Genomic DNA, 25,344 nt, shown 5'->3' on the forward strand with positions numbered 1-25,344 from the left:
TTTTTAAGGTTAGTACATTTGAGCAACTGATTAAAGGCTTTATGCAATTAGGACATTTCCTGGAATATATGCATGGGCAAAAAACGTATTCTTTTGAATGACGTTAGGATGAATTCTAATCATTACATTCTTATGAAAATTAAAAGCTTTTGTTTTTCTTTTATACTTCTACAAAATCTTTACTATATGTATGTTTACTATATGTATGTTTACTTGCAAAAGTGCTGGTAAAACTATTAGCTATTGTTTTCTGTACTGCAAATGTCTATATCCTTTGAATTTCTGTACTTCATTTTTTAACTTTATTGTTGACAATATTACAGATGTTCCCATTACCCCCACACACACACACTTGCCTACCTACAGGCAGCCCCCACTATCCTTTTCCTCTGACGATCACCACACTGTTGTCTGTGTCTATGGGTTATACATGTGTGTTCTTTGGCTAATCTCTTCACCTTCTTCATCCAGCCCATTCATTTTTCTCTTATACTTCATTATTATTATTTTTTATAATCCTCACTGGAGAATATTTTTCCATTGATTTTTAGAGAGAGTGGAAGAGAGAGAGAGAAAGACAGAGAGAAATATCAATGTGAGAGAAATACATCAATTGGTTGCCTCCTGCACATGCCTGACCAGGGCACAGGCTGGGGAGGAGCCTGCAACCAACATATTATATGTGCCCTTGATCAGAATTGAACCCAGGGCCCTTCAGTCTGCAGGCCAACACTCTTATCCACTGAGCCAGTACTAGGGCTATGCTCCGTTACTGACTGGTGAAGTATATCTGCAGGAATCTTAAAGGCTTTGTATTCAGAGTCTGTGGATTGTAAATTTGTTGATGACCACACACTAACTAATATCTAATAAGGGGACTCTGAGGAGCCTATCTGCTAGAAAAGAAATAAAAGGTATATTTGCATTCTTGTGTGTGTGTGTGTGTGTGTGTGTGTGTGTGTGTGTGTGTAAATAGCACCAGCAGTTTTTTTCTGAATATTTAGAGCATATAGCTATTTCAGGCAATTTTAATATTCTAAGATATCTTTGAGATTTTAACTATTTTGGAATTAATAGCAAAGTGCACCATGGTTGCAATCACCCAGATTCAGAATGTCACAGTTCATTTTACTATGAAAATATATCACAAACCCACATACCCCTTTTAGTTGCCACTACTATCACCCTAGTTCAAGAAACTCTTCTCTTTTACCTGGACTAATGCAACAGAATCAGATAAGAATTTGGCTCGGTCATTCAATGCATTGGACATAGAATAGATGGGGCAAGCCTCTTAAAACATGGATCAGATCATGTAGCTCCTCTGCTCCAGTTTCTGCCATAATGGGGGCCAGTATCTGACTGAATCCTTCCTCCCTCACCACACTTAGAGATAGAGTGCTTTTTTGTCTTAGATGTTTAACAGATAATATAACTTTGATCTAGAATCTTGTAACCCCCTCCTCCTCCTCTCTACTTGGCTAACTTGAAACTTATGTTTTAAATTAAATGTTACTCTTTCAGTGATGTCTTTCCTGATGTGAGAATCTATAATAGGTTCCATTGTAAATTTCTCTGCTTCATAGCATTTATCATAGGGTGGAAACTATACATATTTACTTTTACCATATTTTTATTTATTGTTCCTCTCTCCAGTTAGACAATGACTTTCTTTTAGATAGCACTATATGTATGTGTGTGCCTCCTCTACATAATATGGTGCCTACCACAGTATAGGTGCTCAACAATAGAAAATGTATGTTTGTGTCACCACCTCTATTTTGTGGTAAGAATCTGATACAATCTGGGGGTTGATGGGTTGTCTATTGTATTGATTGTGATACTGGTATCATGGGTGCTTGCATATGACCAAAATCATCAAATATCATGCATCAAATATGGGTAGGTTTTGTATATAAATATTTATTTTTATTATTATTTTTTAAATATATTTTATTGATGTTTTACAGAGAGGAAGAGAGAGAGATAGAGAGTTAGAAACGAAACGTTGATGAGAGAGAAACATTGACCAGCTGCCTCTTGCACACCCCCTACCGGGCACGTGCCCGCAACCAAGGCACATGCCCTTGACCGGAATCGAACCAGGGACCTTTCAGTCCACAGACCAATGCTCTACCACTAAGCCAAACCGTTTTCAGTGGCTAAATTAATTTTTTTAAAGAAAAAAATACTAAACAAGCTGCCACTTCATATACAGTAAGATGACTTATGGGAAAACAACAACTAGAACCAACGTATTGGTGAATGTGGAGAAATTGAAACCCTTGTGTACTACTTGTAGGAATGTAAGTGGTGCTGATGCTATGGAAAAACAGTTTAGTGGTTGCTCAAAAACATAAACATAGAATTACCACTCCTAGATATATATCCATGAGAACTGAAAATTGGGACTCAAACAGATATTTGTATACCAAATATTCATAGCAGCATTATTGAACTAGCCAGCACGATGAAATAACCCAAGAGTTCATCGACTGATGAGTGGATAAACAAAATATTGTATATACATACTTAGAAATGTTTAAAATGGTAAAATTTGTTGTGTATATTTTGCCACAATAGAAAGGAAATAAAAGCTGCAACATATATAAAGTTCCATTGCTAAATGTTCTTCCATTAATCATTACATATTATTGTAATGACCTGAATTTTACTTTTTTTTAATATAAATTTTAGCATTATATGTTTTTGTTGTTGTTGTTGCTTTTGTTTCGTTAAGTATATTTTTATTGATTTTAAAGAGGAAGGAAGAGCAACAGAGAGAGAAACATCAATGATGAGAGAGAATCATCCATTGGCTGCCGCCTACATACCCCCTACTAGGGATCAAGTCTGCAACCAGAGTATGTGCCCTGACCAGGAATTGAAACATGATCTCCTGGTTCATAGGTCAATGCTCAAGCACTGAGCCATGGTGGTTGGGCCACATCAAATTTCTGAATGAATATAAAAATTCTAAAAGATGACAATAAAGAAGAAAATTGCACATATTCATTTTTGTAGATGACAAATCATGTCAAAGTCGGTCCCTGACTTAAGAGGATGTGACTTTAAGATGGGTAAAAGCAACACTCATTGATCTTTTCCCAGGTTAACAATGCTTGGTCCTGTATTCTGTGCTGATGCTAGGCAGTCCAGTGAGCTTCAGCTCCGAGTCAGACATGTGATCATGAGGGTAAACAACAGATAGTCTATAAGGTACAGAGTTGCCAGTGTTTTGTAGATATTGTGTTCTGAGCACATTTCAGTTAAGCTGGGCTTAGCCTTAATGTTTGGCAGGTCAGGTATATTAAATTCCTTTTTGACTTATGATATTTTCAACTTACAATGAATTTATCAGGAGGTAATTCCCTTCTAAGTCAAGGAACTTCTGGTTTTGGTCTCAGGGTGCTCCTAAAGTAAATTTTATGGACTAATTTTTAAAGCTGGCCATATGAGAGTTTGTAATTTTAAAAACAAGCCTGCATCTGATAAACAATGTTTTTTTTTTTTGCATATCATTAATTCAAAACATTTTACTTTTTTTTTTTTCAAAGAAATGAACTGTATCTTTAGCTTGCTCTCCCTTCTGTATAGATACCCATTAGAATAATTTGCCACGGTGTGTACTGAATAGCCACATCAAGCCATTTATCAAGGTCTTAAAGGTACAGTATTCATGAAACTATAATTCATAATTTAATGTTTGACAGTTATTATCATGATACCAATTGCTCCCGTACTCATAGAAGTAGCAAGTTTATCTGAAACTGCTACAACTTACAAGAGCAGCAAATTATAAAAAAAGACATAAAAGAAAACAACTTTTTGTAGTACTATTTTTACTTTACATTACTATAAAATAGGAGGGTCTTTTTTTTGAAGAATATTACACATAAATCCTGTTAAATAGTGAAACACTTTAGATTTCAAACTCCTACGTGAAGCTCTATCTGTCTACCCTCACTGTATTTCCAAGGGACCTGACATAGTAATTGTGGGGAAATAAAATTAGCACACCACCTCTTCACACCAGTTAGAGAAAAGCATTCCGGTGTTAAGGCAATCTGCAGTTTGAGGAATGCATTTCTTAATGATACTATAATTCAATCACAGAGTAAACTGTCAAAAAATATGGTTAGGCTGTTTTAGCTCTTGATGCTATCTAAGCATTAATGCTTCTAGTAATTTTAGGACTGAAAGACCACAATTTAACCATTAGCGTTAGATAATGCCCATGTGCAAGCTGGGTGTGGACAACTGTGCTCTAATGAATTTAATATTGTCAGTTTCATAATTGGGGTGTTTTGCTGTCTGAAACCCACCAAATGGACACTAAATAATAAATACAAAAGTCCCACTATGGAAAGCATCAAGGTCACACTAGATGGAAATAAAGCAGGCATAAAGATTATAAGTTGATCCCAAAAATGTGATTCATAATGACAATTTCTGAAATAATGTATGGCTTTTTAAATGTTAGGAGATAGCTATAAGCTCTTAATGAAACTTAGAGTAAAAATATTTTTAAGGAGTATAATGACTCCACATTTATTCTTACTAACAAAATTGTACCCAGTATTGGTACTGAAATATTTTGTGGGGTAAAAGAAAAAAAAATATGTATTCAGTTCTATCCTACGCCAGGCACTCTTTATTATATTATCCTTATAATAACTTCATGAGGTAGGTAGTTAAGCCATTTTTACAGATGGAAAAGGTAAAGAAACACAGCTAAGGCCTCAGAGCCAGCAAGTGTCAATTTAATGTTCCAACAGACCCTTATTATAGCAGCTTTTTCTGGTAGGACAAAATGTTGTTTCACATGAGTAGGCCAGGAGAATTCTTTTTGGTGAAGTATGTTTTAACTTCAAACCAGAAATTAAAATGTGAACCCACAATCTACAGTCAAACAGCACCTAGAGCACTAATTACCCCAAGCACACTCCCTGGGCACCAGAAATACTGCCTCCTCTACCTTAGGAGACCAATATCAGAAGGTTTTTACTCTACAAAACTATGAATGCAGTGGGCAAACCCATGAAGGAGGTGGCTTGAAGTGATATGTGAAGTGATTTCATTGTATAGTGTATACATTTCCCTGCTTTGGAGATTGTAGAAATACCTTGATTTGCAGAAAGAACTGCTAGATACCGATGGTTTCATTTTGGAAACGGCACAAAGCGGATGCCAGGTAGGCATGCTCATTCACATGTGAGATGCTTTTGTATACTGACTCTACTTAAGAGAGACAACACATAGGGGTTTAAAATATTGACAAGACAATAGTCAGGAGAGATATTAACATATTCTATTTCTTAAATCCTAGATGAAGCAATATTTCATACTATTAATACGTTAGTTTTTGCTTTGTTTATATGTTTATCATCAAAAACAAAAACAAGGTAGCCCCAAACTGCTTGGCTCAGCATTCATTTTAATCCTGACCCTAATTCACATGCTGAGAGTTTAACCTGCTTAAGTACACAGTACTTAACACTGGGTCTTATTGGCTTTACTTAGAATAAAGTGTTACTGAAAGGGCTAGGATATTTAGCTTCACATAATGCCAACAGAATAGTATAAGTATTATAGTTTACTAATTTATTTCTGTATTCATGTGCAGAAGCTCCTATATGCATGGTGTTTACCCAGATTATAAATTACTAAATCCATTTTTCTCTAATAAAAAGTCACTATAAAAGCAATTTGATGCTGTTATTTTCTGTGGATGACTAGTAGAGCTGATGCCACATGTACACTCTAGTAAGATTTTACAAATGTAGATGTGGGGAGGATGGCAGAGCCTGGGGTAAGTGAATGAGAGTGCCCTGCTGGAGTCAAAATGACATTCACACTTGAGTAATTTCAGGGATTGGAGTTGGGACTCCTCGTCTGATTTAGGACATGGGAAGAGGAAGAGATGAGAGGGAAACTTCCTAGCAATTCTCAGGGATAAAAATTGGAGAATGATTCTCTAAGTATAGTAATTTGTGTTTTTGGTCTATATCATTCAGGTCTGGCAATTGCTTTTTATAGAAGAAGAGAGGATTAAGGGAAAATTGAGAGATATGTTTAATTTAAAAACACTTTTCAAAATACAGGTTTAAAGTCCTCTTAGCAGGATGTTAGACTGAAAGGAAATCATTAATTTCGGTCTATATACCAACAACCAGAGTTTGGGCACCTCACGTTCTGAGGCAATGCCCTGCTGAAAAGTTCCAGAAAAGGTCTCAGCACATGGTGGCTTGGCAAAGTTGTGGTTAGGCTTATGCAGTGCCACAAGGTCCAAGGAGAATGCAGGTGCATAGCTAAGTAATAATAGCATTACCTTGTCTATAAAGTCATGCTAATTGGATTAGATTTGTTATTGATAACAAACCTGGAAACTCCCATAAATAATTAGGGGGGCAGCTGCTGCATGGAGGCTGGGATCTTGCATTAGGACTTGCATACTAAAGTCAAGGGAATACAATTAATTAGTCAATTCAATTGCTGATAAGTCCCTTATAAACTCAATTTCTGAGTATGTTCATGTTAAAGACCATTTAGCTTTATTTTATTAGTAAGCAACAAGAGGGCATTAATTATAAAGTTGTCAAAAAAAACATAAATTGTTAGAACTGTGTTTTAATCCAAAATAAAATTCCTAGCTTTTTCTACTATACATATGGTTTGTGTAGTATTTCCTTAGTCTTATAAATTATATTTAGTGGTATGTACTTAAAATCTCAAGTGATATATATATGTGTGTCCATGTGAATACACACAGGCACACACATACACACACACACATACAAACACATGTATGCCTATTAGAATATACATAAAGAAGCAGTTCAATGAGTGGTTGGCGAGAGTAAATATCTACCAAAGGGTCTAAAAAATTACTTAAATTTTTTTTTTCATTATTTTATTTAGCACTTGACTTTTTTCAACCTAACAGAGGCTGCTTATCTTTATGGCCCATCAGGCAGTCTCCCCATCTGCTACCCCTAAATCCCTGTATCTTTATCACTCCAATAAAGAATATTAAACTATCCTTACTTCATATGAATGAGTATTTAAGATTGGCCTTTAATTTTCAGGGATAGCACAATTAAAATGATGAACACTGGTGATTTCAAACTCAACATAAGTAATACTGAACACTCATCAAAGATGCATAAAAAAGAACTAAATATTTTCTGAAAATGAGATAGAAAAACAATATCATCCCTCAATAAATATATTTTATAGTAATTTTAAAAATCTGAAACTCAATAAAATGAATAGTAGAAAATATTTTTCTACATCTCTAAATTTTATAAATTTATATTGACCAATATTTAGGAAAAATTATTTGTAAATTGTGATCACCTTCTTATTGAATCACCTTTTTCATATGGCATTGAGGGAAATTATATTTATATGGGGAAATGTAATTCGTCTTACATAGTACTATTTTAACGGAAATGTTAAATCATAAAATCAAAGAATCTTTGTTCTTGTTCATAATACTGCTTTATCTTTATGTCCTGCAACAATAAATCAGAAAATAATTCTTAACCTACTTCTTATTCCCATGGTGCAATAGAATCTTCATTTTAATATATTTTCTTATACATTCATATTGAGAACCTCCAGTTTACTCAATATTTATAGTAAATGTGAGTGTGTATATGTAATTATATAAAATATGGAGGGTGAAAGATAGTAGGACAAGAAAGATGAAGCTTTTAATAGCAATGATGAGTTAATGGCTAGACAATGAATTTTGTAAACTTTATTTGTGTTTTACTGTATCCTCAAGCCTAAAACATTGCTTATTATATGTTGGGTATTCAATGAATATATGCTGAATAAACAAATGCTGCAGATGCAGTCCAGATTTTCTGGGTCATGGTGTAACTAAAATAGCAGTTTGATGTGATAATGAAAAGACAGGTAGCTTTAAAAACATAATGCATCATGTATGACATAGTAAGAAATAAGGAATTTTTCTGAAAGATGAAGGGAAATCATTGAATATGAAAAAAAAATGGAAGGGGAAGAGACCTGACCAGGATTTAGGACCAAGAAGGACATGTGGTTCTTAAGCTATCTTTAGGACATGTGGTTGAGGTGTACAGATTGCAGTTGAATAAGAACTGAAGTCATTAAAACTCTGAGTGTGCACCACACTCACAGCCTCCCTCTGAATGATAGTATCAGTATTAGCTGTCATGCTTTATATCATGTAACCAGAATTTAAAAGGTTAGAGAGCTCTGCCTGAGCCAAAGTCTGCACTCTACATGTCTCTGACATGGCCTAGCACAAGAACACTTTTCAGTAGGAACATTTTATTATTGAATCCTAACTGAAAAGATTAAATGTCCTCTCTTAGGGATTCTGAATACTAGAGACACAGAGAAATGAGTATGGCAAACACCCAGACACATAGAAAGAAAATTGTCAGAAGAACCCAAGACAGTTAAAATCGTGAAAAGGCAGAAACTATGAGGTGGAGAGTACAGATGAATTTGTAAGTGGTGTGAATAGAATAAAAGAAATGGCAACCATTTGGTACAAATCTTTCTATGTCATTTAAGTAGACAGTTTAATAATTCTAATGTCTTCATTTCCTAGTTCAAGCTTAATACTACTCTAAGATGATAAAATAAAGGTTACCATATCTCTTTTCAAATTCAAGTAAAAGAAACAAAGTATTTTTTTAATATAATATATTGATTTTTTGTGCCCCCCTCCCTCCCTCTCATGCATACCCTCCCTCCCCAGAGTTTTATGTCCATTGTTTGTACTTATATGCATGTACACAAGTCCTTCGGTTGATCTATTATCTTCCCCAGATCTTCCTCCCCTCCCCACTGTAATTTGTCAGTCTGCTTGTTGCTTTACTGTCTCTATATCTGTCTCTTGGTTCATCAGTTTAGTATTTTAATATTTATATTATTTTTGTTGAAATGGCTTTGTTTTGAAAAGCATTGCAGTGATGACTGCAATGTTTTGAAGAAGAAAATGAGATAGGGAAGTGGACCATAGGCCAACCCAACAACTAAGGGCTGCAAGTTAGAAGAAATAGGCGACAGAATCCAGTTGGCTTTGTTGACTATAGTTACTATTTTCATTCCCATAGATTATACAACCATATCTAATTCAGTAGTTAGGTACTACCTAATAATAAACAAAGGCACTCTAGTTTATGGTCAAGGATAAATCATATGTAAGCAAAATTTTGTTCTGGAATTCTATGTTCTAGTGGTCTGCAAACTCATTAGTCAACAGAGCCAAATATCAACAGTACAACGATTGAAATTTCTTTTGAGAGCCAAATTTTAAACTTAAACTTCTTCTAACGCCACTTCTAAATAGACTCAGGCCATGGTATTTTGTGGAAGAGCCACATTCAAGGGGCCAAAGAGCCGCATGTGGCTCCTGTGCTGCAGTTTGCCAACCACGGTTCTAGGCTAAAAGTCAATGAGAAAACACTGCTCCTGAAAGAAGTCAATGAAGACTAAACACAAAGGCAGGATGACAAAATAATATGTTTTTTGGGTTGTTGTGCCCTACATTCAAATAACTTCTGCAAAGAATCAAAGTAAATGAATGTGAATATCATCCTCTCCTTTCACTCACTTAGTGTATGTTGTTTTTACAAACTCTTTTGTTCTGTTTGCAGCCCATATGCTGACACAACAATCTATTTTCTATTGTATTAATTTCTAACACTTAAAACAGCAAAGCTTCTATATTGTGGATTGTTTGATTCTCTCATTAATAAAGATAACAACAGTAATACAAATATAAGTAGAAGACTTAAAAAGAAGGAAGAGACTTTCTACAAGCTTAACCAGCAGAAGAATTAAATTATGCTTGAATAAGAGGGAAATATTGTTTCTAAACCTTCAGAGAAATGAATAATGGCTATCTACTTATAGAAACTAAGTGCTTTATTAAATCAATTTAATCATTTCATAAAAAATTAGATGATTAACAGAATATAATTTTATTTTAGAATCTGATGGGAACCAACTGTAATATTTAACATAATACTTACTAGTTGACAACATATATGACCTTTCTGCTATTTGAGTTAATCTTTTTAAATATACATTTTAAGATTATCTCCATTATCTAAATTTATCAGAATATGTTTAAATTTCTACTTAGCTGTAATATATAACTATGTTTTTGAGGTTCAAGTTTGTATCACACTATACACACCCAGAGCAAAAATTGCAAGCCCAACCCTACATCATTGTCAACTGGCAAGCTTTAAAAAGTGTTGAGGCTAATATACCTGATTCTGTGCTAAGTTATGCTGTCACCAGGTGATTCTAAAATATAGTCAGTGTTGCAAACTCTACATAGACCCCAAATACATGAAATGTTGTAATAAAAATAATATATTTTGTAAATTGTAAATAGCATTCCTATTAAGTAAAAACACTTCTCAATATGGAAGAGAAAACAGGGGCATTAGGTTTCTCCATTACTTATGCTATCTATGAAAATAATGGAACATCATAAAATGTTCAAAACACTTTCTGTGGTTGCCAGGCCTGGGCCCTAGCCACACATTTTAAAGAGTAGAAACCAATGAAAAATCCTAAGCTTCTGTCTTATAATTAATATAATTAATAAGTTGGATTATGGACTATCTAATATCACTGGTTTACCATTGTAAAATGTGGGCACTGCAAATATTTATTCTAATTTATGTATCTACATAAATGCTCTTAACTGTAAGCCTTGCTGGAGCAAAATATAAGTGGTAGTGAATGATGTTCAAATTAATTATAAGTTTACTGCTTTTTAATAGGAATTATAATTTCTATTCTTCAGCTATTGAAACTAAGATTCATAAATATCAAGAAAAAACATTTTTTCAGAATTTTATTTCTGTGCTAAAAAATATACCATCTTTTTACTGTTAGATTGCAATAAATTGCCTACAATAAATAAATCACAAAAAATGACACTTTTTTGGGAAGTAAAATCAAATAACGTGATCACAAAGTGCAGTGTTGTTATTAATGCACATATTAAGATGAAATCAATGTTAAAATGAGGCACTACTCATTCCAAATGATAATAACTGCTAGCAGTTTCTTTATATGAACATTTAAAGCGTTTCTGTACAGATATTAAGATTTAAAACTGGGGATTTTTTTCAAGCTACCTTTATTTTAAAAATAAAACACCTCCAAATAATTAAAGTTCTAGCAAAAAGAGTAAAAAAAAATATGTGTGTCATCAAGCACTCTTGCTATTTCAGTTTTCAGGTTACAAAGATGAATGAGATATCAGGTGAAAATAGCTTTGTTAGCACAGCTTTGACATAAGTTATGGAAGACGAAGATACCTTGGCACTAAGTTACAATGACTCACTACCTTGCAAAGATAAAACATTTTTATACATGCGTTGTTTGACATTTTGCCCATATTCTTATTTATATAAGATTGCATTCCATTTAAAAAAATGAAAGTGACTTTTTCTGACAAACTATACAAAAAGTCTATGTAGAGTGCAACTATTGAGTTTCTCAAGGTGTGTAACATTATAATGACTTTTAAAATAAAATTCACAGGTCTTTTGCTGTAGTTTTTTTGTGTATAAATAAGACTGCACTATAGCAAATGCTATGACAATTGTGGATAATTAGAAAATGCCATCACACATTTTTCCCCTGCTATTTGCTGTATTTATATTTGTGACAACCATGAGATGAATTTGACATGTACAAAAAAAAACTTTATATAAAGTTTGCAAATGGTACAGAGCAACTGATAATTATTCTAGAATTTTGTGAATATTATGATAGACTTGTCTTCAAATATGTAATTATTTATACGTTAAAATCTTTAACTTCCTTAAAGCTAAGCATTTAATTATTGAATTTCCTTGGATGTGCACAAGTGATCCTTATGAAAAACTCTTGCTGCATAAAGAGATTTTTCAGTCTGGAAACAGACAGTGTGTGGCTTTATGTTTGCCAAGTGTTGCCATCTTAAAATCTTGACTGTTGAAACAATAACATTTTGGCTGCTTTTATAACACTCATTTACTGTTTACAGTTTGGTAAATGTGCACTTTTATAAACAGAGGACTTACCTAATTAAACTAGACCAGTGTAAGAACTAGGTCAATGTATTGTGAGCAAAATAATCCCAATATGGTTGGGTTATGGAACAGCTCAATTTTTCTCATCGAGTTCTATCGATTTTTGGCAGAGAAGAAAGAAGAAAGAACAGATGGTGGAAGAAAGGAATTGAGCTGCCTGGTGATGGAATACACTATCACACTGAATTATAAAGAAGGGTGCTCCAGTCTCCAGAATAGCTATTTCAGTTAGGGTACAAGTTCAACACATATTGCTTATTTCTGAAGCAACACAATATTTCTATAAAAAGGAACTGAGTTCAGTTTTAAATTATGATGATCCAGTGTCACAACATGCTATCGTATGAAGGAGAAAGGCCACTTTTTGCAGTTTGCTTAATGAAAAAGATAAACTGTATTTTCTTGTTTTGGTTGGAGAATGGGAAGAGATTTGCACTTACTCATTGATAATTTCAGAATTCAGATCTGAGGGATTTATGCTACTCTGACATAGGTGAAGTTTGTTTATATATGTAAATAGCATAGAAATATGTAAATTAACACATTTGCCCTGACAGAGATTAGAAAGTAGTTTACCTTCAAATACATAAAATTACTAGAAAAATTTTACTTTTGCAAAACAATAGCATGAAAATATCAATTTACTATAATATGGCAAATTAATTTTATGTTGATATTGACATTCTATTCAATTGTTTTTTATTCTTTATAAGTCTAGATAATATTGTGAACAACTGAACAGTAGCCAAATATAATATTTGTAAAAAATAAATAAAAATATCCTATATAATAAAAACATAGTATCTATACAAATTGTCCTCTGGATCAGGAGTTGTCCAAAAGTTTGACCAGGGGGCGGGGCCCGCCAAGAGAAGGGAGGTAGGCTTTGGTGGGTGATGGAGGTAGTGGCAGGCAGCCTGGAGAAGGAAGGAAGTACCTGGCAGGCAGCTGGCAGCTGCTAGGGACCCTACCAGTGCAAGAATTTCATGCACTGAGCCTCTAGTTAATATAATGAAGCTATTATAAAAAATATATAGTTCTTATACTTTAAATCACATGTGTCAAACACAAGGCCCGGGGGCCAAATCCAGCCTGCCAGGCCTTGCAATGTGGCCCGCACCGCGCTGTCATCACTGCACTCCGCTGTCAGTTTATGACATTGTCAGTTTATGACTGTTCAGTAAACCATTCAGCCCGTGATTTAGGCTGGATTTTAGATTTTGGCCCCTTCTCTGATTGAGTTCGACACCCCTACTTTAAATGAACTGCTTTGATAAGAAAAATGTATTCTGTTATAAAAGGACCAAATTCTTTTAATGCTAAAAGTTTAAATATTTTAAAATATTTAAAATATATTTAAAATAATATATTTTATTCTGCTTACATATGAACATAATCATTTTGAGTTTTCTCCATTTGCTGTACCATGAGAATAAGTAATATGTCACATCAGGCTGCTTCAAAGAAGAATAAAAAAGACAAAAAAGCAACTATTAATTTATATGTTTAGTGGTAGAGTAAAAATTTTAAATGATCAAACGCAAGATATATCTTTGTCAAATCTCAAACACTTTTAAGTATTGTATCAGAATTAGTCTATACCTTATAAGTTAACCAACTAATATATTTATTTTGTACATCTTAGTATTGTCAGGTATTAAGATTAAATGACTTTTGATCTCTAAAAGCAAAAGTGGATCACAGTCATTTCCAAGTATAATTTAGTGCAGTGATCAGCAACCTTTTTCAGTCAAAGATCACATAGTAAATATTTGACATTGTAGACTAAGATGCAACACTGAGGATTTTATATAGGTATAAGAGAGAGCAACATATTTCCACAAACTACTTACAAAACTAAAAACTTTATTTATGAAACTGAAGTTTGAACTCCATATAATTTTATATAAAAAATATTATGCATTTTTAATTTTGCTTCCAACTCTTTAAAGGTGTAAAATCTCTTCGTAGCAAAAACAGGCAGCAGGTAGGCTTTAGCCCACTGGCTATAAATTTCCCACTCCTGGATTCAATCTATTGTTTTATTTTTTTGTTTTTTGTTTTGGAGAATATCTAAGTTACAGAAAAAAAAAACATATATTTCTTTACATGAGGAAGTATGAGTCTCTTAACCTAAGTTACATGTTTCTGATATAAGTACCGGGTAAGTTTGGGGGTGAATATTATTTTGATGCCTAAATTCTGAATTCACTTTTGTCCCTATCAGATAAGATACATTTTTATTTTTTCCAATACTTTATGACTATTTTTTCCCAGAGGAAAGTATAGTGAGAAACAACTACTTTTTGAAGCAAAAGTATTATTATTATTTAATATTTTAGTTATCATCTATATTGAGTTTTTCCCTAGTGAGAGTAGTTGGCGTAGTTGGCCTATTTTTATCATATTACCATTTAAGGTATCATTACTAACCATGGAAAAAGTGAGAGCCTTCCGTTGACTCATCTGAACTATCTTTAAAAACCCTTATAAAACTTCAATTTTATTGGAAATATGTAATAGAATCTTATCTCATAAAGACAGAATATGCAAATTGACTATAACTTCATGACAAAGATGATGGTGCCCACAGCCAATAAGGAGGGGATATGCAAATTGACGTGACAAGGCAAGAGGCAGAAGGTGGCTCTGGGCCGGAGGGAAGGAGGAAGGAAGCCAGGGGAAGGAAGGCCTATTCTTCCATAAATCTTCATGCATCTGACCTCTAGTATATTTAATAAAATGGAGAAACCTGGCATTACTCAAGTTCTCAGCTCAGCTGAATAGATGATGGTGCCATACATTGGCAGTGGGCAAGAGAAGGAATTTGAGAGGGAGGAAGTCCCAATGAACTCAAATTAACATATAATGGCCAGATTATTATGATCTCTGAATGCATAATAATCAGACCATTCAGTGTATATCCTATATAATATTGTAAAAGGCTAATATGCAAATTGTCCCCTCAACCAGGAGTTCAACCAGCAGGCAGGCCTGCCAACTGCCCATATCCCCTCCTCTGGCCAGGCTGGCTGGACCTCACCCATGCATGAATTAATTTTCTGGGCCTCATATTATATCTACCTATCTATCTATCATCTATCTATCTATCTATCTATCTATCTATCTATCTATCCCGAGTGGCCAAATTATTATGTGTTCAGAGATCATAATAATCTGGCTCTTCAGTGTATATTCCTTTAAACATGAATTCAAGTTAGCACATCCAGGAGAGGCCCAGGATACAAAGAGGTATATGTGTCTGAAATTCGGAAACAGAAATACGAAATAGAAATCAAATCCTGGGGTCCAGAAACACTGTCATAATACCTAATCTGTTCCTTTACTAATCCTTTATAAATTTTTAGTTTGTGATACTTAAGGCAAGTGATTCAATTTATATAATTAAGCACTCCAATTGTTCATCTTGGCACCCCTCTAAACATCTAAATGAAGGGGCTGAATTAAAAACAAAAATATAACCTGCGGTGCCACATTGTTCTTATCACTGACTGTAAAACTGGAGAAGCCACATTACCTAAAGACAGTTTTTCTCTTTCTTCCTGAGAGATTGATGAGCCTCTTCACATTTCATAAAAACTGCTCATTTCATTTATGCTGAGAACTAATGCCTCCAATAAAGCATGTGCAATCGACTGTGACATTTTAGTCTATGATTTTTTTTTTCATTTGTCAAAAGTTTGCCAAAGCTTAGGAACCTTTAATATGAACAAGATCCAAGTTGCCAGCCATGCTATTGCAATATTTGGATGTTAGGAAGGGATTTATGGTTTATAGAGTAAATCTTGTAGAACACAGAGGTTTTACATTATTTCAACCATATCATGTAGATTTCACTTGAGATTTGCATACAATTTTCTTGAAGTCTATAATAATGGTGTGTATGCCAAAACATCTTAAGCATCAACATCAAACAACAAAATTTCGAACTGTTAGCTTTTGAAAAACCTACCTTTAATGTATTACCTGTTATTTCAGCAAACTTAATTATGTAATGGCATATGATTTAGCTCTACATAATGAAAACTACACATTATGATTCACTTCAAAATACAATGACAGATTTTATGGAAATCCATATCATTTTCTACATAAAGATATACAATGAATGAAAATCTAAAATTGAAATGAATCTTCTTGTCGCCGCCCAATTCATTTTTATATGTAGCCCATATTCTTAGAGAAGATGATTTTATTTCTTTCCAAGATTGTAGGTATTAGTGTGTGCTTTAAGGTAGGAAAAACTAAACAATCTCTGGTTAACTTCTTGGTAACAGTTTCTGAATTTTTATCATTTAAAACTCAGTAGTAATAATTTATGTCAAGAATTTTAGAACTGTCTTTGTAATTAAATTTTAAATGCCATTTTCCACTATAATTATTATGTATAATTTCATAAGTAGCAGCATTTGAATAGTGTGGGTTTTTTTTCAATCTCCTGGAATGAAATCATCTTTAATTGAGAGCAGTAATTAAAAGTAATGATTCTCCTCATATAAGGTATCAAAAAAAGTCAAATTTATAGAATAAAAGAAGTGAAAAGGTGGTAACTAAGGACTAAAGGAAGGGGAGATAGGAGGTTACTAATCAAGAGGCCTAGGTTTCATTTCACAAGGTGAATAGCAAGGTGAATAAATGCTAGAGCTGAGCTGTGCAACACTGTACCTATAGTCGACAACAATGCATAGTACACTTAAAAATGTATTCAGAGGATAGATTTAATGTTCAGTGTTCTTACAACAACTAAAGAATGGAAAGGAGAGGCGTGGTGTCAGCCAGACACCAACATCGTTTCCCTTACTCCTTGTTCTACTTTAGGCTGTGGTTTTACTTATCCATAAAAGGATGAAAAATGTACCCTACCTAGAGTGGCTGTAACAATTACATGAGCTAGTTTACACAAAATTTTAGCACTATTTCTGGCCAATAAACAATGTTCATTAAATGGTGATAACTGGTGTTACTTTTATCATAGCCATTATTTACACTAACAGAAATATAGGGATTTAAAAAAATATATATTTGTTTTAGAACTGACTTTATTTTAAACATCAGTAAACACCAGCATTGGGGAATGCCAGGCATCCTCAGTAAAAAGGAAGAGGAAGGCTGATCCCCAACCAGCACCTCACCTTAGGATCTTTGCCAACTGAGTATTCTGAGTGTCAGCTTTCCCTTGCTTTTGAGGTGTGAGGATTCACCACTTGATGGTACACAGACAAGTTTGGTAATCGTCATTCTGTGTTATTTGGGAACTCGGTTCTCAGGTTGAAAACTGGAATTATCTTGAGCACAGATTCCATTCCCTTCTTCTAGAGTCATCTGGATGACTTCAGGGCAGAACATGAAACACAGATAGATGGTTTTCGCTTTTCAAATGATAGCTAACAAATGTTCAGATTGGAAACCCACAGCAGTACTCTCACTTATTGAGCTCATTGTTTTGAATTAAAAAAATCTGATAAACATCCTATCAGGTGAATGCACATACTATTGCAAGCTAACCATGTGAATCCTCACTGTCTGGAAGTAGGCAAAGGAGCAAACTCTACATGAACCTTGCCTGCCCACAAAAGAATGCTCTGAAGTTTTATAGCAGCTTTTATTTATGGCCACAGTGATTCACCAACGCTAACAAGCACTAAATTTTCACAGCACTCCCATCACTTTAGTTGGCATGGGAAATGGCAAATCTGTGACAGCCAAAATATGCAGTTCTGAACTAAAACTCCCAATATTACCATCTAAGAAAAACTATTTCTACTTAGTTGCTCCCTTTTTAACATATATCATATCTCTTTCCTTGTTTTTTAAATTAATTTAGATGTGGTTCTTATATTTAAGTAGATACAGATCTTGGTACAAAATGCACATTAAGAGATTATTCCATGGTATGTTGTAAATTGTTGAAGCAATTTATTGATAAATAACGGTCCCAATTAGTGGGAATAGTAAGAACTTTGAGAAAAGCAGCAGCCAAGTAAAAAAGTATATATATTATCCAGAATGAAATAAAGATCTGAGGAGTGTAAATATGTCTTCTATTGGCATTTCTGCCACACAGGGCTCTCTTTTCCTGTATTTAATGTAAAACATACTATGAGTTTGATGCATACCTATCAAAAAGAAAAAAAATACACACACTTATTATCTTCTAAGATATATGAGGGCATTCATTTATGAAAGATGGCATGGCCAACCACTTGGGTGCTAGATTCAATCCCAAAATAGTCTAGAATGGTGGCTTAAAAATGAAGCATTTCCCCCTAAGGATAGTAGTAGAAAAATCAGTATTTGTAAACCAAGTGAACAGCTGTTCTTCCAATGCTTAACATCCAAGACTTAAGGGTGGTGTTTAATAATGTTTAAGTATTTCTTTAAGCATTTCATAGTATTTTGAGATCTGTCAGGGAGCAATTCTTAGTCTTCCCTATTCACTTACATTTCCTAGCCACTCCGACAATGTCGATTTGTGAACTAAAAGCAGTGACTTCAATTTTTTAGTGAGTAATTTAGTACATTCAAAATTCAGTGTGAAGCCATCTTTCCTAGTAGTGTGCATTATGTGTAGAGTGTGCAACATTGAATTTCACTAGTGAAGATAGCTGACTCTGGAAACTGGGAAAGAATGGCCCCACCTTAGCCTTCTTTCAGTATTGCATAATAATGTGTAGCCTTGGGCCATAAAATTGGACTACTTCAGTGGTGCGCTCAATTTGTACACCCAATATTTTTGGAATTGTCTTCTATTATTGGGAATACTTGGGGAAAAGTTAAAAAAAACAACAAAAAAAAAACCCTACTTCAAAAGTTAAAAGGACATGAAACATGTTCATTCAGATACAGCTTATTCTTCTGTCTGAGTCATTTAAGGAAAATAGTTAAAAGCATAGAACTACAGTCCAGTGGAATGCCTTTGGAACTGTGATAGTGAAAGAGAGAAATAAAGGGCATACACACAAGGAGCCTTTACTGTATGGAGCTTTTATGATGCATAAGTCTATTTTGATCCATTATATATCAGAAGGTCCATTATAATAACAACCTATACAAAGGTTACCTGTGTGACCTTTTATTCTTCTAAGTGATTATAATATAATATTATCTTAGTCTTTTAGCTATGGCATCTGCCATTATTGTCATCTAAGGTACATTTTTCTTTATGTTCTTTTCCTGAGCTAAAATGGGTAACATATTGTTAGGCACAATTTCAATGATAAAAGAAATGTAATGAGATTGTGAAAAAATGTACTTGTTAGATAATAACTAAGTCTTTATGTATTATATGCATGATTTTCTGTTATGTTCATTTTTTTATAAAGTACATTCAAAAAATACCCTCATTTAGTTATTATTGTTTTGCAATTCAATATCATTGTAATGCTTTAAATAATTTTATAAACTAGAGTATTTCCTGTCTCAATAAATGAGAGTTGTAAAAATAGTGTTAATATATCTTTAAGTTTCCTCTTTCTCAATCCATCTCACAGTATCTATTTGCTCTCCTTGATTCTACCTTACTGATCTGATTAACTCCTAATCTTTTACTATCTTTATAAAATTCTGGGTAAAGCATTATATCTAATGACTCCTATAACTATCAGAATGCCTAGTCATCTTGCTCTTTCAACTCTCTCTAGTTTGATATATATTGGCCTAGTCACTGCTTACCAATCTTTTCAGGAGACAAGAAAAATAATAGGAAGTCAAACACAATAATTAATATCTATACCACCAACTGTAGCCATGTTAAATGGAATGATTTAGTCAACCCAATGCTTAATACAATAAAGGGAAAATACAAGCAAATTATCTTTTCCTCTTAAAATATAGCTGTGTATTTATATAACTGCTCACACCATTATCTCAACTCTTGGCTTATCTTACTTGTGTCCTTTCTTTTATCCTCATCTCTCATCTCACTCCTTTGTGAAGAATTGTTCTTTTTCCATTCCACTTATTAATAGTTATTAGAGAAATGAGCAAAGATTATGAAGAATAATTGATCACTGAAATACTCAGATTTTTAGAATTTTGCTTACATTGCCTCACTAACTGCCACTCTTTTCCATTTAAGGTTACATTAATTTTGCTTTTCCATATTTAAGAAACAGCAAATTAACACTATTGTCTTCAGGCTATGCTTCTGAAGTCCCCCCTATTCTTTCTTGCAAAATTTTCTCATCCTCATGGGTCCAGTTTAATTTTCATTCCCTGTAAAACATATTTTTCTCATGACCAATAGCATGCCATAGCATAATTAACAAATCATCGTCACTTATAAACTTCACAGCATTTGCTCTATATTAAAATGATGCACCAATTTGCCTTATCATTGGGTGGTATTCTTTAACACTAAGTGGTGAAAAAGGGATTACTCCTACATGCTTTTTCTCCTCCTAGTCAATCATTAAAGTGATTGATGCATAGTCATACTTAGTATATTTTTGTCCATTTGAAATAAATTTGAAGTTTTAAAAGAACTTTCTGGGTTATAAATAGAATAGTATGTAAATAAGCAATAGCTCAGTGTGGATATACAGGGTGTTGCAAAAATGTATATACACTTAAACATCTGATAGCTCAATTTTGTAAATGAAATGTATTTTAATAATCATTGCCTTTATAATTATTCAAAGTGTGCATACATGTTTTTAGGACACCCTATATATATGCCAAGAACAAATAGAATTACAGTTAAAACATAAACCAAACAACAACAAAACAATAGCAACACACACACACACACACACACACACACACACACACACACACACACACAACATCCTGGTGGATGGATTTGTCTCTTGTCTACGTTTTTCATGTCCAGCAGGTTTAGTCATTGCTTCTCTGTGTAGCACCTCTATTCCCTGCCATTCTCTTTCTCCTCACAGCCCTCTATGATTGCTGTATGAAATAAAACTCCAAATGGCAGCTGGTATTTGTCTAGCAGACTGTGAAATTAATAACTCTACTTTTGAAAACTTTCCTATTTTCTTTAATAAAGTTATTCCCATGATACACTGAACTCTGATTAGTCTGCGTTGACAACGGAGAGTAAGATCCTCCTGCACAGGGACTGTGTCATTGATCTCTGCTAGTTCCTCAAAGGCCCTGGCCCAAAACATACCTAGAATGGAAGGTGGCATGCCGGGCCAAGGTTTGGAGACTATTTCTTTAAATATTGGTGAATTTTACTGAGATATTTATTATAATGATTCATTTCTTGGTCTCCTCAAGAACATTGTTACCTGAGTGGAGTTTTGTTAGTTTTATTATGAGCAAATTGGGTGTACAAAAAATATAATTTCAGTCTAACAAAATATAACCCTGTGGGTTTTTTTCCTATGGAAAAGAGACAATAATGCTTAAGTACGCATCTATAATTTATTTTTCCTTTTATTATTTTCCTCATGTGTGTGTGTGTGTGTGTGTGTGTGTGTGTGTGTGTGTGTGTCTAGTAACACTTCTCTAAATTCATGTAATTTTAATATCCGGCTTTACATATAGCAGATGGTAGAAATATTTTAAAGACATAGCACCATCATATTGAGACTAAAAGTGGCACTGTTTTGAATTTAAAGAAAGGAAAACATTTATTTTTATTATATCTATTTCCTTTTCAAGGAAATTTGATTGATTCAGGTTTATATGTTCAAAATTTATGAAATGTTATGTAGCATAGATATACATACACACACACACACACACACACACATATATATATATATATATATATATATATATATATATATATATAAATAGAGTACACTAAAGGCAAAAAACAAATTGATTTCATGATAATAAAAAAGGAGGGGAGCATTTATTTAATAAAGGATAACTGTAGCCAGCCTAACTTCCAGTTATAAAATAAATAAGTCATGAGGATGTAATATACAGTATGGTAACTATTATTACATATTTCAAAGTTGCTAAGAGAGTAAATCTTAAAATCTTCCATACCTATGTATGATGACAGATGTTAGCTGGACTTATTGTACCGATCATTTTGCAATATATCAAAAATAGAATCTTTGTGTTGTACACCTGAAACTAGTATGATGTTGTATGTCAATTATACCTCAATAAAAAATTGAAAGATAAAAAACAACCCTTGGCAAAAGTACTGTTTTAGAAATAGACTGGTATTAACAATGTCTAACTATGAATACATACATTTTACCAAGTACTTAAGGTAAAAATTATTTCCCTTTGAGTATTGCGTTCTAAAAATAATGTAACAACACTAGATAGCACTATATTTTACATTTATTTTACTTTACCAAAGGAACCCTAGAAGTTTTTTAAAATATTCATCACTAATTATTTCTATATTTAAGTTAGTATTGAAAGGCATATTTCTCTTTGTGATGTGGTTATCATTTATAACCATAGACAGTCTACATTTTTAAGCTAAAACTATACCTCACCTTCACATGTCATTTACATATACTGATTGCTTCCATATGTCTGGCATAAGGTAAAACAGTTTATGTGCATTTTAATATGGCTAAAGCTACAATGAAATAAACTTCATCTTTGTCTAGAAGACCTCAGACATGTATTCATGCTGGTACATAAAGTGTTTTCCAAAGGAATACTTCCTTCCAGAAAAAAACCTTTAAAAGCTGACTGTGGTTAATGTCACCTCCTTTATAACAACGTCTAGATTTCCCAGTCTGGCTTCCAAGTGTCTTCTGCTTAACAAAAGCCCCTTTAAGCGACTCTCAACATGTTCTCTGTTCTATTTACTAGCTTCAGGCTGCAAGTTTATTTTCTTGAGTGACTGCATATCCTCTTTCCTGCAAATGGGTTATTTGTGATCACAGGTGGTTCACTGAATTGGTCAGAAGAACTCAAACTGTATATCTACAAAGTTTAATTCAGGCTCGGGAACATATTACATAGGGATATTGTGTTAATTCCTATGTGGATTCAATACTCTTTAAGTTGTCATAAAGGATGTTGTGTCTTCATGGACGAAGTCAGAACAAAATAATATTCACGGCAACAATTACACCATTTGAAAGGATATGATGTAAGTACAGGAGCAAATAAAATAGTCATTTCCTGGTTAGTCTTACTAAATATTCAGTGACTGACTTTGATTCGTGTTGAAAACATAAATTGGAAAGTAGAGTCTGTGTGATGCTAGTGCGCCTTTCCTAAAGAAGCAGGTGCTTCTTGCTCATCTTGGCTCAGTGAGTATTCAGATCCAGGTGACACCAAAGTCCACTTGAATACTGGTATAAGGTAAAGAAGGAGCCAGGTGACCCCAAAGTCCACTCTTCCTTCATCCTCATCATTAGCTTTATGTATACTCTTAGACTCCATTGAACTTGCACTTAAAATTGTGTCAATAGGTCAGCATCAAAGCATTTAACTTCACTGAAAGGCCTTATGCTAGACTCAGCAATATGTCATCAATTGTTTACCTGTAACATTAGCTTTTTACAAAGCCTTCTCATATGTTCATTGACTAGATGATAGACAAAATTCATATTTTAAAAATTCACACTATCACAGGTCTTTGAACAAAGCACACTGCACTTACAATTGTGATTTTTTTGCATTATAATTATACACACACACACACACACACACACACACACACGGAATAGCTGGAGTGCACATGCATGCATACCTACTCTAATTGAGCAAAACAATGGAAATCTGGAACCTATGCAATTATGAATCCGCCTCAAGTGATCAATAGGTAATGGATATCTTATATGCACTAAGTAATAATTGGGCACCTTAAATGTCTACTGTCATTACCCTAATAACAACTACTATAAATAGCTATTCTTCTATATTAGAGAAGAGAGCCTTGAGGCTAATAAAGCTAATAGCATGCCAAAATCCTTACACCTAGAAAATTTCAGTCAATTCAATGCTTTCTTCACCATGCCAAGATTCTTTTATCCTCATGAAATTTTTATTCTAGCAGCAAATTAGAAAAAGCCATTAAATTTCAGCAGACTAACAAGCAAGTACTTGAATTGAAATAATAATGTACATTATCAATATATTTATTTTAATATATATTTACTAGAGGCCTGGTGCACAAAATCTGCACAATGGGGTGCCTCAGCCCAGGCTGCACCCTCTCCAATCTGGGACTCCTTCAGGAATGTATAATCCAGAACTGCTGGCTCCTAACCACTCACCTTCCTGCCTGCCTGATTGCCCCTAACTACTTCTGCCTGCCAACCTGATAGACACATACCTGCTCCCCTGTTGTCCCAGTTTCCCCTAACTTCCCTCTTTGCCAGCCTGGTCACCTGTAACTATCCTCCCTTGCAGGCCTGGTCGCCCTCAACTCACCTCCCCTGCCAGCCATCTTTGATCACATGGGGGTGGCCATCTTTTGTGTTGAAGTGATGGTCAATTTGCATATTACCTCTTTATTAGATAGGATTGATTTCAGAGAGGAAGGGAGAGGGAGAGAGAGATAGAAACATCAGTGATGAAAGAGAATCATTGATTGGCTGTTTCCAGCATGCCCCCCTACTGGGGACAAACCAGCAACCTGACCATGTGCCTTGAGCAGATCAAACCCAGGCTCCTTAAGTCTGCAGGCTGACCCTCTATGTACTGAGCCAAACCAACTAGGGCAATATATTTATTTTTAATTGAATATATGTGATATCATTTTGCTCATTCCAATAATGTAGCATTTTTTTGTTTGTTTTTTAAAAAAATATCTTTATTGATTTCAGAGAGGAAGGAAGAGGGAAAAAGAGATTTAAAAAATCACTGATGATAGAGAATCATTGACTGGCTGCCTCTAGCACGCCCCACACTGAGGATGGAGTCCACAACTCAGGCATGTGCACTGACTAGGAATCAAACTAACCTTCTCAGTCACTGGAAGATGCTCAACCACTGAGCAACAGCAGCTGGGCTAAAAATTTATTCTTTTAGAAATATAAAAATGCAATAAATCTGGCTTTTTAGGTGGGATACATCAAAGACATTTAGCCATTATCTCTGCCTCTAAAGAAAAGCAAATTGTTTGAAAAAGATGGCGTAATATGTACAATGGGGAGTCTATTTGGGAGAATGTGGTCCATAGTGTGTATTCCATGTATTAGCAGGTTAATATTATAGACTGAGGTGTACTTAAGAAATAAGTTACTACAGCATCACTAATTTCACTTCGTTATATGTCACCTGCTTAAAAATAGACTAAACTTATTCTTTTGAAATTAGTGTG

At 34.0% G+C, this 25,344-nt stretch overlaps 1 protein-coding gene across 1 annotated transcript in view; it reads right to left on the reverse strand.

Annotated features, from left to right (window-relative positions):
• Window positions 1-25,344, reverse strand: part of SEMA3A (semaphorin 3A) — a 182,424-nt gene that overhangs the window by 143,373 nt on the left and 13,707 nt on the right. The gene's annotated exons all lie outside the window — the stretch shown is intronic.

This window comes from Pipistrellus hanaki (genome assembly GCF_964339955.1).
Source record: "Pipistrellus hanaki genome assembly, chromosome: 10".
In the NCBI taxonomy this organism is placed as follows: domain Eukaryota; kingdom Metazoa; phylum Chordata; class Mammalia; order Chiroptera; family Vespertilionidae; genus Pipistrellus; species Pipistrellus hanaki.